Source organism: Trichosurus vulpecula, chromosome 5 (genome assembly GCF_011100635.1).
Source record: "Trichosurus vulpecula isolate mTriVul1 chromosome 5, mTriVul1.pri, whole genome shotgun sequence".
Classification (NCBI taxonomy): domain Eukaryota; kingdom Metazoa; phylum Chordata; class Mammalia; order Diprotodontia; family Phalangeridae; genus Trichosurus; species Trichosurus vulpecula.
This window is the reverse complement of record NC_050577.1, coordinates 180,635,507-180,651,405: the sequence shown is the minus strand read 5'-3', so window position 1 is coordinate 180,651,405 and position 15,899 is coordinate 180,635,507. Positions and strand designations below refer to the sequence as shown.

Below are 15,899 nucleotides of genomic sequence, written 5' to 3'. Positions count from 1 at the left end.
CCAACTTCTAAGCAACTCAGTTGGTGATACAAAGAGCTAAACATGCAAAAAAAACTTTCAAAATTACTATCATCACTACTTTCAAGAAAAAAAGGCAAGAGTTCTGACAGTAGCAGCTATTGTGGTATTTTTCTCCTCACCACTATTGGCAAGATCCTGGTTTGAATCTTTCTGACTCATACTAACAGGATGACAATATGTATTGAGATCTCAATTCTCTTCTCCCTGCAGATAGTTGTGAAGAGACTTAGAGGAACATCTTTCCATGCCAAATTATCTAGTTCAGTCTTTTCTGTGGAGAATAGAGTTTAATGTATGTTTTTGCAAAATACAGGACACAATTTAGACAAGTCAAAAATTAATGTTAAATGAATAAAACATAAGTCTCAACTGATTCAAAATATTGTTCACTTTCAGTCACCATTTTTGTATTCTATTTTTCCTAAAATATGAAGACATGACATATATATTTAACATAGGTACAAGTCACAGAAAATGTTTCTATGAATTGGTCCATAGTTTAAGAGGTTCAGAGTGTATTTACTAATATTCTCCTACTAAGTACTTTGAGATTTCTCCTTGAACTTGAGGTGAGTAAAATAGGCCAAATAAGAATACCTTGTCTAATGTCTTTATGACAGAAATGGTTTTTTTCTCTCAGCATAGCGGTAATGGAATAGTATTGCTCTGGTTTAATGCTATAAATTCAGATCAAATAGGAAAGTGTGAAATCCAGAAGTGATGCTGCTTCATTAACTTGCATGCTGATTTGACATGCTCCATAGTATACAGGCAACAGACTTGATGATACAACCTATTCCTATAAGCAAACAATATTTTATATCATAAACCATCTGGGGTTCTCATCCTCAGAACCACTTGCCTAGAGTTGGCTGGTGCATTTGAATATTCTGAGGTGCAGCAGTAAGAATTATTTTATTAGCAAAAACTCATTTGCTACAATAAGAGACTGGCATTCAAGACATTATGGAGGGAACAAAATTTTGGCTAAAGTACTTGTTTTCATTATTCAGCTGAAGAAAATCATTAGTTATACAAGCTTTCAAAACCCTATGGTTTTTCTAAGTTACCAATAAAAGTGATACCATTCATAACCTGGACAGTAGTCTCTTTCATATATTGCCTATAGTCACAAACTTAAGTGCCAAGCAGATGGTTGAAATCTGTTTTGTATAAAATGTGTGTTTTTTTTTAAACTGTGTTCTTTGTATTCATATTCAGGCCTAGGTTTTAGCCATCAAAACACTGGCACTGTGTCGATCATTAGCAGCATTTTAGACAACTGGCAACTAAGGTATTCACTGTTCTCCACACAATGTTCAGTTAATATTTCCCAGATGCATAATTAAGGCAAAAGATCATCTTCTTAAATTGGTATCAGCACTCTGGATGGCTTCTGGCTTTCAGCACACTATATCTGTGAAAAACAATTTCACATAAAAATAAGTATTTTGTTCTTTTTTTATTTTTGCTTTGTGGGTTTTTTTGTTTTCTTTGTATTCTTTTAAGGCAGCTTTTAAAAAGAAAGGTATAGCTTTCCCCATCAGGTAAGCAACTATTTATCTATTTTGTTTTATAGAGTCAGTTTTTAGTTGGTTTTTGTTTTTGACTAGATATGTACAAAATAAGGATGTTGGAGTTATAAGCTCAGTGATCATATATCAGAGCAGAGTAACGAATTGAGATTTTCATATTTGAGGCATAGGTGCTTGCAAATAACTTTCTGTGACTGTGATATTTCTTATATATTCAAAGGGGTAAAGTATAAATTCCAATATATTCTACTATGATTAAAAATATAAGTCACATCTAGTGATAACATGCTAATTTATGTAATAACCACAATAACTATAATAATTATTACCCCTGAGCTTATTTACAAATAGTGCTCTTGTAGGACCTAACAAAGTAGACAGGTAATTTTTTGCATGCACATACCCATTGAAATTATTGTTTAATCCCATAATTTTTCACTCTTAAGGCATGTTAACTATTTTGCATTTGGTAAAAACTGAACAATTTGTACTCAGTGGCTTTCATCCAGAGATATCTAAATATTTTGTAAATATTAATTTGCTATGTCACTTCTCTAGCATTAGGGGGTAAGTTAGTATGCATGCCCATTTTATAGATGAGTGGTTGAAGAACAGAGAAGTTAAGTGACTTTCCCAACATAGTTTTAAATTTTTGGTCGAGAAATTGCAGGAACATATGCCATCCTTGTATAGCACTAGGTGCTAGATTATAAAATATATTAGCAGTAGGATGCCTGATTGGATGGTTTCCAGATTTTCTTTCTGTTTTAAAAGTAGGATTTTTACACATTTCCTTTTGGTCCTTGTTTTAAATGCAGTTTGGGTTCAATTTTTAAAAAATAAAAGTCCCTGTCTCAGTAGCAAAGGAAGAACAGTCATTCTTCTTTCCAAAATTAAAAATGGCATGAATAGTCAATAATTCTACATCTGAATTATGGTACAAAGACTTAACTTTAACATGAAGCCAATTTTGACCTTCTTTCAAATGGCCAAATAACACTTTTTTTATCCCACCAATGCTTATATGTATGTGGCTTTCAAGATCTTATGTATTCATCTGTAAAATGAGGGGGCTAGACTAGGTGATCTGAAAGGTCCTTTTATACTGACTTGTCCACTTTGAAATTAAATATACTTGGTTATGACTGCTATGTGTGGAGAATACCCACATCTCCTCATATTCAAGGATCATGCTCATGGTGCTATGAACACTGCTAAAAAGAATCCAGACTGTGCCTCAATAACTCCAAATATTAGTGTTATCATTTTAATAGTGGTAATTCATTTGCATAAAATGCTTTATGGCATGAAAATGTTACATTATCTAATCTTTTCTTCATAACCTTAAGAAGTAAATATAATGACAGTATTAGTATCCCTACTTTCTAAGTAAGGGAATTGATTTACAATTACGATTACAATTTGCCCAAAGTCAATAACTTGTAATGAGTCAGAACTTGAACTCAGGTTGTCTAACTTTTCTAACATGTTTTCTAGCATTAAATAGATGAACCAGTCATTCTGATCCCAATGTTATTTCTCACAGACTGTAATGCCTCTCATCTAAGGTTTATCTTCTCAGGATATATAGCTGTTCCTTAAGGAACATTTATTTCACATTATTTGTGGGTCTGTTCCTTTTCTTTTTCTCGACAATTTGGACACAAAGTTTCCCTATTGTTAATACTCTTTAATAATCAAAGGTAATGCTACTTTCTAAAGTTTGTCTTTGTCATGACCTTATGGTTTTCCTATTCAACTACTGAAGTTCACTTCAGCAGACCCAAGGTAATTTAATGTTACATTTATCTATATAAACAGAAACCTTAGCTTAAATGTATAACTAACAGCACTTAGCAAAGTGATTTACACACTTAAATACAGTTGCTGTTTGATTGGTATGCTGAATTGTTTTGCTATGATATATTATATTTTTTTTAAAATTATGAGATCAGGACTATGTATTTTTAAAATATATAGGTATAGACACCCAAGCACCCAGAATTCCATTTTGTTGAAGTGCTTTGCCCCTGGACAATAGTCCCCAGTTCACATGTAAACTGAGAAATAGTTTGAAATGTAAATTCCTTGGTTGGTTGTGGAACCTCACATAGAAAAGCAGAAATATAAGCATTCTGACTGCTTTAGCAACAAAAAAGCTACATACTGTACAAACATTTTAGAAACTTAGAATTTTGGAACTAGAGATCTTAGAGTGTAGTAACATAGGATGTTAGAGCTAGAGGGGGCCTTAGAGATTATCTAGTCCAAATCCGTCTTTTTATAGATGAGGACAGTGAAGTCCAGAGAGGAATAAAAAGGAACAGAATCTCAAACAATGAAAGGTTCTTTAAAGAGCAGCTACTTTTACAGAAGGGGAAAACTTCATATAAATGCTTATATAATTCAATAGAAAAAACACTGCTTGGCATTGGACAACAGGAGCTAAAATAACTTTAGGCAAGTCACCTTCTCTGAGCATGTTTTTTTTTAAACTATTTAAACTAAACTATTTGTGAAATGGCAGTAATAGGCAATGAATTCATTAGCCATGTAACTCATTATATTACATTAAGGGCTAAAACTCCAGATTTTTTTAACTTTCCATTACAATACTCTCTCTACATTATATTATGCTGAATTCCTAGCTTTCATTATATATATATATATATATATATATATATATATATATATATATATATATATTACATATAAATTATTGATCATACTAATGTAATTAATGTTAATGACAAAGAAAAATAGCCATCATGTAGACTATATTTATGTTCTCTGGGGAAAATAGAATATTACAGGAAAGTTAATAACTTTTCATTTTAAGCACATACTTCCAACATTATGATTGTTTTAATCTCAAGTATTCTAAATGTTACTAAAGTATGCCCTGATTTACCCAGCTAGTTGAATACAAATTTTTGATAAGAGCTACATGCTTTAAGATCAATTTAGGCTTAGAAAATTCAGATGTTATTACTTTCTTTTTTGTGAGTTATTCAAAGTAAAGAACATTATACTTGGAAGTCCACAGAGACTTGGTTTTGAATCCCAGTCCCAACACTTCATGACTTTGGGCAAGTCATTTAACTTTTGTGAAACTCTGTTTCATCATATGTGAAAATTCAAAAATAATACTTCAGTACTCACTACATAGAGTTCTTGAGAGGATCAAATGAGATAATGTATATAAGGTACTTTGTAAACTTGACATAACTATAAACATCAGCTACTACTATCCTCCACCCATTAAAATTTTTTTGTCTTTTGATCATATATACTTTATTTTAGACTATTTGTCCATAACAAATATATTCCCTGACTTTAAAGGATGCAGAATTTTACTTTAACTTCTTATAAAATTTCCTATATTCTGTACTTTAACTTTGAGTTTTATAATTCCTTTTAGGATAGGAAATATTTTATATTTATTAGACCTAGATTTTTTAATCTCTGTAGTTATTTGAAAAAAAAATGCCTACCAAATATTACATCCAAATTACGGGCCAAATATCATGAATTTCACTTTTCTAAAACTAGAACTTTGTATATCAGTAGACTTCTAGATACTTGTACTCTGTAATCCTTTAAGACTACTAAAATTTCACCTATTATTAGAGAATTGGAATAGAAGGGTACATTTCACTCAATCACAACATTCCTTACTATACTTGATTTTCTGTTCCGAGTTGTTTATCCTAGTTTGATTAATAGCACTTTGAGTTTTATATAAAAGCTTTCTCCTGAACTCTTCCAAGCACCTTTCAAATATTATGTGATTAAATCGCATGATGTCGCTGTGAGAAAGATTACAAATAATGCAAAGCCAATTTATACATGTATTCATTAAAACAGAGACTTGCTCAAGGTCAAAGATGAGTCAATGATAGAACCAGAAATAAAATATTTCGACTTCCAGTTCATTCTACTCTCTCCTAAAACACTGTGACACTTTACATATCCTATGAGATCTTCAGTATAGATTTCTTATCCAGACTGCACAACTAAGGGAAGAGAGTGATTACCCCTAATTTTATATGACATTTCCATACAAATGATCCACTTCTTTCCTAAAACCTTAGGAAACTCAACAAGAAAAAATATACAATAAGAGAGGGACACAAAAGGTCACCAGGAAGAAAGGGGAAAAATATTTTGACTGTGCAAATTATTGTCTAAGGAACTCTAGGATAAATTCCCAGGACAGAGAGCAAGTAGAATACATTTATTTGTCCATCTTAACACGTAATTATAAAATGTGTTTTAAAATTTGATATTTAAGCAACCCATGGCAAGATGGAACAAAAAAAATCAATAGAGTAGATAATGAATCCTGTTTTCATTTAGAACAATATTGTGTAAAGGGATAAGTTTTGCCCTATAAAATAGTTTATTCTTAATTTTAAAAAAATCTGAGTACAAGGTATGCCAAAAAGGGATTAATTACAGCTCAGTTTCTAAATGGCAAAAAGGTACTTTATGAATTAACAACAGATTAAAAAGCAACCAAAAATCTGTATGAAAGTAAATGTTGTACCACATTTTAAAACAAACTATTACAAGAGTACCAAAATAATAGTTATATGCTCTAATATCTTCTATTTAGCTATAATATAAAGGAAACACATACAAGGAAATTACAACCACTTAAATTGCCTCATTTATATACCTGGTTTCCTAACTTTAAGGAAATCTCCTTTGTAGCCAGAAAGGAACTAGAAACTATTCATACTTGGTCTCCTTGGTTAAACTAAAGATATTCTTAAAGTCATCATTCAAACAATGTATGCTGTTGAAAATGCTTTTGTTAATTTTTAGCCCTGTGCTGTGAAGCTCATTGCTTCATATTAGACATATTCACAGTGCATAGAGAGTAAATTGGGGCAAAATAATGTGAGGCTCATGGAATAAACTGAAGATCCCTATGCTACCATGCAATGAGATATTATGCCAAAAGTACCTCCCATATATGCATGTATGTATATGCATAGATAGGTATATATGTAATATGCACACATATATATGTATATGTATACATATACTAAGGGAAATTATATTATTATATTATTTATACATACTTAAACATTCTTTTGCAACATATACATGTGTATGTTCTTTCAAAAATAACAGAATTAGAAATGCTGTTACATACGAAAGTTTCAATGTTGTTTTTTTTCCCCTGCCAGAAGCTTTTAGTTATAGTGTTACTCTTACCTACTATATGTGTTAACTCTGGCAGGTAGCCCTAATTTGTTGGTAGCCAAATTATTTTTGTCCCTGAAGTATGAGAAATCTCAACAGTGTATGAATGAGACACAGTTTACTAGTTTACACGCATCCCTATAACTTCAAGAAACTAACGTTCAATGAAAACTGCAATCAGTTAAGGAAAAAAGAACTACAGAGATATACCACCTGCATTTCCTCCATGAGGACGAAGAGGAGACAACACCTTTTCAACATCAATAAGAACTTTGGTCCTTAGCATGAAGGAAAACAAACAATAGTCTCTACACCATGCTTCAAATTTCACTTAAAGCAATATATATCCATATCTATATATCTGTAGCTATACTATAGATCTACCAATATAAAATGATAGTCAATTGTTAAAAAAAAAACAGCTTAAATGTTCTCAGGCAAGAATACTGTCACTATGGCATAGTACCTTAAGATGATATGAAGAGAATAAATGTCATTCTTGTACTTCATGATCACCTATCACATTTTAGACTCAACTAGGTTACATTCCTTTAGTTGTCAAGGAAAATGGCGAGAAAATGACACTTAAGATATACCTATTCTTAGGATTAAGCAACTATCCCAAGGATTAAGCAATAGGAAAAAGTGTTTCTGAATCCAAATATAAGGAAAAAGTAAAAGTACAATTATTATAGAATCAAGTAACTGAGATGATTACTTTGATTAAAAAGAGAGAAATCTAAAATCCACTCAATTCAGTTTGGGTTTGGATAGATTTATTGTTCAAAGCTCATTTCAAGTGTCTTTGAACAGTCACCAGCTTTTGTTTTTAATTTTACTTCTGTCATGTTTTATGGGTAAAAAAGTCATTACACCACCTTGTAACAGAGTAATTACTTTCAAGCTGGGTGACAAAAGGGCATAATGACCGGAAAATTTTACAAAAGGAAAAGCAAAAGCATGTTGACAAGTTTATCAACAAACCTGGGCAAATCTCATGAAGTACAGATTAAGGTTCAGTGGTTCCAAACTGGCAGCATTCAAGTTGGGTTCATATTTGGGTTTTTTGTTTTGTTTGTTTTTTTAAACCACCTGTCCTAAAATGATATTGTTTATGCTAATTATCTTTGTTTATGCCACAATTCTGTTTGTTTACTACATTCTTTTAAAATACCATATCCCCATAAACAGTTCTCACCAGAATTCTTCTAGATCTTGTTCCTGCCTGGTCCTCCACAGTCCACTGAGTAGAATTCAGTGTTACAGTAGAGGCGCAAAAGATTGGGAACAACTTTGAGTCTCTAACGACTCAGGCTGGCAAGGGCTGGGAGTACGGCTGAGGTTTTACTCTCAGTCTCTAGAGGGAACGGATACTGAGTGTGGTGTTCAAAACAAACCCCTATTGGACAGTTAGCATTAGACAACTAGAACAATTTCCTTTAGAGAGGAAATTCAGGACACATGAACTTACTTAGTAAAAATGAACAGGTTATGCTAGTGATAGCTGAGAAGAGGTTATAGACTTGGGGACAGAGGGACAGGATTAATAAAAATCTGAAATAGCAAATGATCAAAGTCCTATCATCTTCAACTCTGACCTGCTGTCACAGTGAATGCTGTCAAAGGATATTCTATTAAACTTGCCCAAGTTTTAAAAGTAAAACAATAGTAAAATATTTTTTAAAGTTGTTTCACAAGTATCATCTGACCAGGTCTATCTAGAAATTACAATTATTATTTTATTATAAGGAACTAATAAGATAATGTATAATGAAATGCTATGTAAAACATATAGATACGAAGAATAAAAAATGCTGCTTGATTTTAGATAACTTCTTATTTGTACTCTAACGGAAATACCACATTAAAATTATGCAACACTTTTTCACTTGACACTAATATATGATATTCACATCTACTACATATTGACATTATCTGTGTCACTAGAACAGAGCAAACTGGGCTGGTTAGCTTGACTTAAATTATAAATAACTAACAAATTATGAAGGGGAAAAAGAAACTCCATCAGTTATATTTATTTACCTAGTTTGTAAATGGACAGACATTCAACCTACATAATGTGTATTTTCAGCACACTATATAATCATTAGGTTGCTGAAAAATGAATAGTGGGAAGAGTAAGCAATAAAAATCAGACTTTACCCATGGATATAATTCCACTTTCTAAATGCATTATGAATTTAATCCATTTGAAACAGTTCCCAACTCTATGGAAGAATAATGTGCTTAAGTAACAGAACAGGTCTTTTTTGGCTCTCATGTAAGATGTATATACGGATCTTAGCAAAAAAAAAATCTCCCTAAGAACAGGTACAAATACTTTATCATGTGCTTATTATGTCAGTGGGTTCTGATACGAGAACTCTGCATAAATGAAAAGTAACAATGATCTTCGTGTATTTCAACATCTATCAAACTTATTACACAGTGAACACCACAAGATGCTGCTTAATATTTTAACTCTTAGATGCTCTTGATAGTCACAATCCTACCAAGCCCTTCATTTTCATCCCTTCTCCTCTGTGTGTTATATTACAAACTTACAGCTCCATTCCAGGTAGTGGTAAATTATTTAAAATCTATAACATATTATAGTCAACTTTTCCTTTACAAACAAGTATAAGTACAACAAATGAAATGAATAAAGCAGAACACCCTGGAAACATTCTGAATGTGAAACTATAACTTTCCTTTGCATCTAATTTAGAGATCTCTCTTTCCTTCCTGACTTTATGAACAAATTAGACATATAAATCATTATACAAACTAAATAAGTTTACCTTAATAATGGAAGGTAAGTTCTGAAATTCTGATGCCTATGTGCAAATTTTAGGTGATCCAAAACCGTCACTGAAGAGGTGTTTTATTCTATTTAGCTATGAAATAGAAAATCATTTCCAAACAATATGTGATAGGACAACCAACTTTATCATAAAAGTTACTAGTATATTTTTGTAAGAAACATATTTGAAAGTATTCTCATGAGGAAAGTATTTTTCCTTTAGGCAAGTGTTGATAAAACATCAAACTAAATTTGAGGTAGACCTAAAATGAACAATAGCTAAACCCATTTCTTATCCTCCCATCAGAGACTTTTTGTCCTATAGTCATTCGCTTCACATCAATCTATACAGGCATTCTTCAGTCTGTATCCGTTTGGAAAGATACCACTGAATAGGTGACACCAAATGTTTAACCTGGTTCCATTTTTACGCTCCACAGACATTAACACACCCTTTTTTCTTAAGCAATAATTTCACACTTGATACTTAATTAAGTACTAACATACCATAACAGAGAGAAAGTGCAGTAACTTAGTTATCAAACTGTTGCATGGTTTATAAACACAGGATATATGGAATATAAAAGAGAGAAGTGGTATGCAAATATATGTATGACAGCATTAAATATTCATTTTTCTTATTTATCAATATCACAAAAACATAAAAAGGTTAAGATAGTTATTTTGGTAGCTCCTTGTATTTGCAGAAATTTTAAATGGATATGCAGAGTCCTTAAAAAAAAACCAAGCAAAGTCAGATTCGCTTGTGTTTAATTACATGAACACATCTACAAGTCTACAAAGGGTTTATATTGTGAGAGTTCTAGTATGCATTTAATGTGATAGCTATTAACATATAGTGCATGCTGTCAATTATACTGACTCTAAGAAGTAAGACATAATAGGTCCTAATTGCCAATAATATTTCCAAGAATTCTTTAGAAATGCTTCCCTGACTCCCATCCCCATGTGGAGTCTATATTATCATTTTAGTTAGGAGAGTGAATACTTGCAAATAAAAACTAAAGGATGGAACTCACTTTACTTTTCAGAGAAGACTGTCCAGTTTGGTAAATTTTTAATAAATCCTGAAGGACAATTCTTAAGAGCCTCTGCAATTGCTACCACTTTTGAATGAATAAACAATTGTTTAAATGACAGTCCTGACCATTTTCACCTCTAGAGCTGTTATCACAGTCGTATTCCAATCCAAATCAAACAGTTGTCATCTCCACATTTAACTTTTAATTGTACAGGTTGTAACTATTCTGTAAAGTTTCAAAACAATATAGGGATTTGGAGAACAATGAAAGATAGTCAGAAATCTCTCAATGGAAACAGTCTAAGATGACATAACTTCTATTCCCAGTGTAAAAAACTAAAAGCAAGTAACTTTGTTCACTTCAGTGATCTATTTCACAAGTTATTTTAGAAGGCTTCTTTTATAGGTTCATGGGTGATTATTGATTTTTGAACATCTCCTATGGCAGGTATTTGTGTACAGTATAAGTAATTTACATGGAAACAGTCTCAAGTAATCTAAAAAGCAGAAAAAAAAAATCCCAGCTGAACACATGTGGTAGTGTAGACATATTATGCACACATCCTCTGAATTTTCTTTTTATAAGTGGAGATCGTCATTGCTACATGATATGCATTACATCTAGGTTATTATAGATGCATTTACCTGTATATTCATAATGTAAACAGATGGTAATGAGCTATAAAGATTTGGGGTTGCATTACCAATTCTAATTAAGACCTCTTACATCATGGGATATCTTTCAAAAATATTTGAGTTGTTAATATTTTCAAATCTGTCAGCAAGAATACCAACACTATTGATTACCATTTGCTTACTTAACCAGTCAGTGAGAAGTGCATGCCCCTGAGTGATGGCAAAAATGAAACATGAGCCAGGAGTAAAATGTTAAGAGATTCTAGCTTTAGAATTTGGGGGTTGGGAGTTTTTAATTAACTCAAAAGGAGATAATTGAAAAACATATAAATAAAGCTAAAAGTGGTAAAGCTTGCCTATATATACACATAGAATATAACCTTTTAATACGTAACTACCTTTTATAAGAATCATTTAACTGGCTTACAAATCAGATTGCCAGTATCATCTTCATAACATGCAATTATAGTTAGAGAATATTGTAGTTTAACTCTTACTCTGTACCACATAGGGAGCTGTTACTCTGTTGAATTAGGAAAGTATTTGCTACTTCAAACACTAATAATTTCTAGGATAAATAACAAATATGTTCTGTAAAAAAAAGCATTCTTCCCAAATAAAAGGTTAACATTTTAAGGAGTTACTAAATTCAAGTGAGAAAATATTAAATAAAATATTAAATAAAGCCATTAAAGAAGTTCCCCCATTTAAATGAGGATATCTGGTCAATAAATCCCTCAGTGGGAAGAAAAAAAGAGAAACCACTGCTAAAGTATATTTTGTGCTATTTTAATTTTTTTCTGTAATTTCATATTCTGCACCCTAATAGATAACCACATTCAAGATGTATTTTACTCTCAGTACTCTTTTTCATCTTCCATTGCTCACTGATTTACTGCAATCTTAAAATGTTTTAATCTTTGTCTTTCTTTTTTCGCCTTTTCATATCAAATTCAGTCATTTGAGCGATGAACAGCTTGACTTAGCATATTTTTAACCAGCTGGTCTAGCACCTAGCTTGCATTGCATAGTCAGATACAACAAATGTTTATACAGAAGGTAGCTTTCATGAAAATGAAAAAAAATATAGCCTATGTATCATGCATCCTGTCTTTTTTTAGATTAAAAAAATTCACCAAAGAGAATGCAAAGTTTGAATTATTTTAAATGGCAAACAAGATCCTATTTATAGTTTTCCCCAAAAATTGAACTTGTGGTAGAGTAAGAATAAAGATTTTTTTTAAAAAAATTACAGTATATATTAAGATGCACATGAAGAGAACTAACATCTTTGAAAGCCCAACTCAACTTGAAATAATACAAAACTAAAGCAGCTAAAAATACTTTCTCAATAGTAACAACTTAATTCCAAATACACATGCTCCTGTCTTGGCAAAAGAAGGAAACATCATAAATCAAAATTGAGCTTTCGACAGTCAGTGCAAAAAGTGTCCACTAAAACTTAGGAATCATCAGTGTTTAACTTTTTTGACACTTAAAAAAAAAAGATCTCCTGATGGATTGTTGTGATGTTAACTTGAGTTTTAAAAAAATGCACACCCTGTTCCCTTATATCAACAAAAGGTCATGTGCTTTATGGAGCTACTTCCAAAGTTTTGCAGGAACTTAAAGCCTTAGTTCTAATCATCCTCAAATTCCTCTGTCATCCCAGAAATTACATCTGAGACAGAGATGCTGAAAATGTGGGTGCTTTGCATAAAAAAGATTTAGAGGAAGAAAGGATGAGAGGGCTATAAGGCTTAATGTTCATTAAAATCTGTTATAGGTCCAAACCTAAAATCATCAATAGCAAGCTCGAGGACTTTGTAAATTCCTTCAATTTGGTTGAGAAAACAACAACAAAATTCGGTTACCATATAGAATCATATAAAAGCTTCTCCGGCAAGCATGATTTTTAAAGAGCATCTCAAAACTGATTCTAAGCCTGTAAAATGGGAGAGTTATACTTTCACATTTTTTAAAAAAAATAACATCCAAAACAAAACAACTCAACTCACCTTTCAAACTCCTGAGGTAAATCAGGGTCAGTTAGCATGCTGGAAAAGCACAATTTCCCTTTGTCACAGCAGCCACCTATGATCGTCTCCAACTGAACCTGTCAAGTGAGTCCAAACCCTCTAAACCAATTGATTCTCTCCTCTCCTCTCTTCTCTTCTTCCCCCCTCTCCCTCCCTCCCTCCCTCAATCTCTCTCTCTCTCTCTCTCTCTCTCTCTCTCTCTCTCTCTCTCTCTCTCCCCCTTCCTCTCCTCTCCTCTCTCCTCTCTCTCTTTTTTTTCTTCCTCTCTCCTCTCTCTTCTCTCTCTCTCTTCCTCTCTCTCCCCCTCTCCCTCCCTCTCCCTCTCCCTCTCTGTGAACTAGGACTCCTTGACCAGTCTCTTAAAGGGGTAGCACACTTAGCGGCACAGAGTGTTTAGAAAGCTTCCCCCACAGCTGAGCAGCACGCTGCGGCTGCTAGGCACTAGACAACCTCAGGGTGCCTGTCCTTTCCTTTTAATTCTATCATCCAGTCATCAGAGAATGTGAGAAGTCAACTCATTTAACATCCCCCATACACACTCTTCCCCATTAATAAAATGCATACACAAATAATATTAATCAAGGAAAATGTATTAGCGGTGGATTAAAAGAGAATCTACAATAACAGCCACCCGTTTAAACTGCAGTTATTAACTAATTAAAGAAAAACTGGAAATGTTAGCAATAGTATTTTTTACACATTCACTTCTTATCCCCCCCCTTCTAGGCTTTCTCTTTGCCCGCACACGGAAGCACACACTCACACACACTCACACACACACATACACACACAACAATCAGGCATTGTTCTGAGGGAAGAAAAGCAACTTTGACAGATTGAAATATAGCAGAGGCCCCTTCAAGGAAACCTGTAAACAACTTGTCACTCACTCTGTCCGTCTCACTGTTAGCTCTTGCTTTCCACAAAGTGGTGCGAATGTCCTGGCAACACAGCCAAAGTTTCCTCAGCTCCAAACTCCATAAAACATCAGTGCTATGTGGAGGGGAATAGGTATCCACATCCCAAAATAACACACGTGAAACGAAACAAAAATCACCCCCTACCCCCCCAAATAGTAATAACTTTTGATTTGTTCTGATTTTTGGTTGCTGGGGGAGGGGGTTGTTGAGAGGAGGGAACAGGGCTAACTCCCTTAGCTGTGGATCTCTTTAATTTCCTCTGCCCAGGCAGCCACAGATAACAAGGTGGACAAACTATGGTTTTACAGATTCTAAGCTGGCTGGCAGAGAACAGCCTCCATAGCAGTTCCAATTATCTAGATAAAAATCTGGCAGATGAGGAAGGTAATCAGGTAATGTACCTTTGACATGAAATGACAGAGGCACATAACACACACACACACACCACACACACACACACACACATACACATGCAGAGATGGTGACTATCCCCGTGCACTGCAGCATCTGGTCAGAGTAAGCACACCCTCACAAACACAAGACTGTGCATTCTGTCTCTCATTCTCTCTCTCTCTCTCTCTCTCTCTCTCTCTCTCTCTCTCTTTCCCTCCCTTCCTCTTTCTCTCCCTCCACTCCTACTGGGAGGGTTCATTCTGCACAAAAGGCTACATTACAGAGTCCGCCCCAATAAGGGAAAGAGAGAAAAAAAAAGCCTTCCATTGTTGAGAGGGCAGGTCAGTTGATTAGATTTTCTGTGGAGAATTCCACGAGGAAATTCCCTTCAAAGCCGAAGTGATTAACTGGGGGCTATTCTGGAAATGGAGCAGACAATGGCTCAATAGTCTGCACAGCCAATGTCCAGGCTGGCACTGAACTCACTTTAAAAAAAATAAAAGCCAGACTCCCTGTTCTTTTCCACCAGCCCCCCCACCCCCTACTCCTTCCAACTTCCCCTCCCAATTCCTTTTATTTTGCAGCTGGACAACATTAAGGGCCTTTAAAACCACAAGGGTTGACCCCACAGTGGTTTGATTAGGTCCCACTTTTTTTTTCCTGGCGACAGGCAGACAGCAAGTTTACTTTTTTAGACATACACAATGACACACGTACATTCACATACCCCCTAAAATAGCAGCTATCAATTTTTAGCCTTTTTATACTAATAGATGTATTTTTAATTCCCACCTTCTACAAGCCATTGATACCATTAAAAATCATTGATATGGTTGGTAGTAACAAGTATAATAAGATACACTAGTCATATTTTATCTTTTCATTTTCCCCTTAAATAAATCTTGCAAAAAGCATGCATGTGTGTGTGTGTGTGTGTGTGTGCATATAGATGCATGCATACCTTGGTTTGACTGTGATTCCTAATCAAAATTAAATTGGATTTAAACATGCTATTATATGGTTAAAGTACTAACAACAAAAAATATAGAATTATCATCTACTTTGGCAAAGCAGTTAACATGAGATGTGACAAAAATGGATGGTTATATGTTTTTCTGGTGGGGTTAGTTGAAGAAAGAGAGCAGGATGGTGGTGGTTGTTCCTATAACAGTGTTCTTTTTAGCTAGTAGTCTCAAATCTTTAATGAAACAAACTATTTCTGGAAAGATAATGTTACAGTAATAAACAGTTTAAGCTATTTTCATTTATTAGTTTTAAGAGTCTATATGCATCTTG

At 33.5% G+C, this 15,899-nt stretch overlaps 1 protein-coding gene across 1 annotated transcript in view; it reads right to left on the bottom strand.

Moving 5' to 3' along the window:
• The window catches only part of SOX5 (SRY-box transcription factor 5), a 491,049-nt gene extending 477,757 nt beyond the window's left edge, over positions 1-13,292 (bottom strand). Inside the window, exon 1 of the mRNA XM_036761148.1 lies at positions 13,270-13,292. The gene's annotated coding sequence lies outside the window, so the exon portion shown is untranslated. The remainder of the gene's footprint in view (positions 1-13,269) is intronic.
• Positions 13,293-15,899: the final 2,607 nt, after the last annotated feature.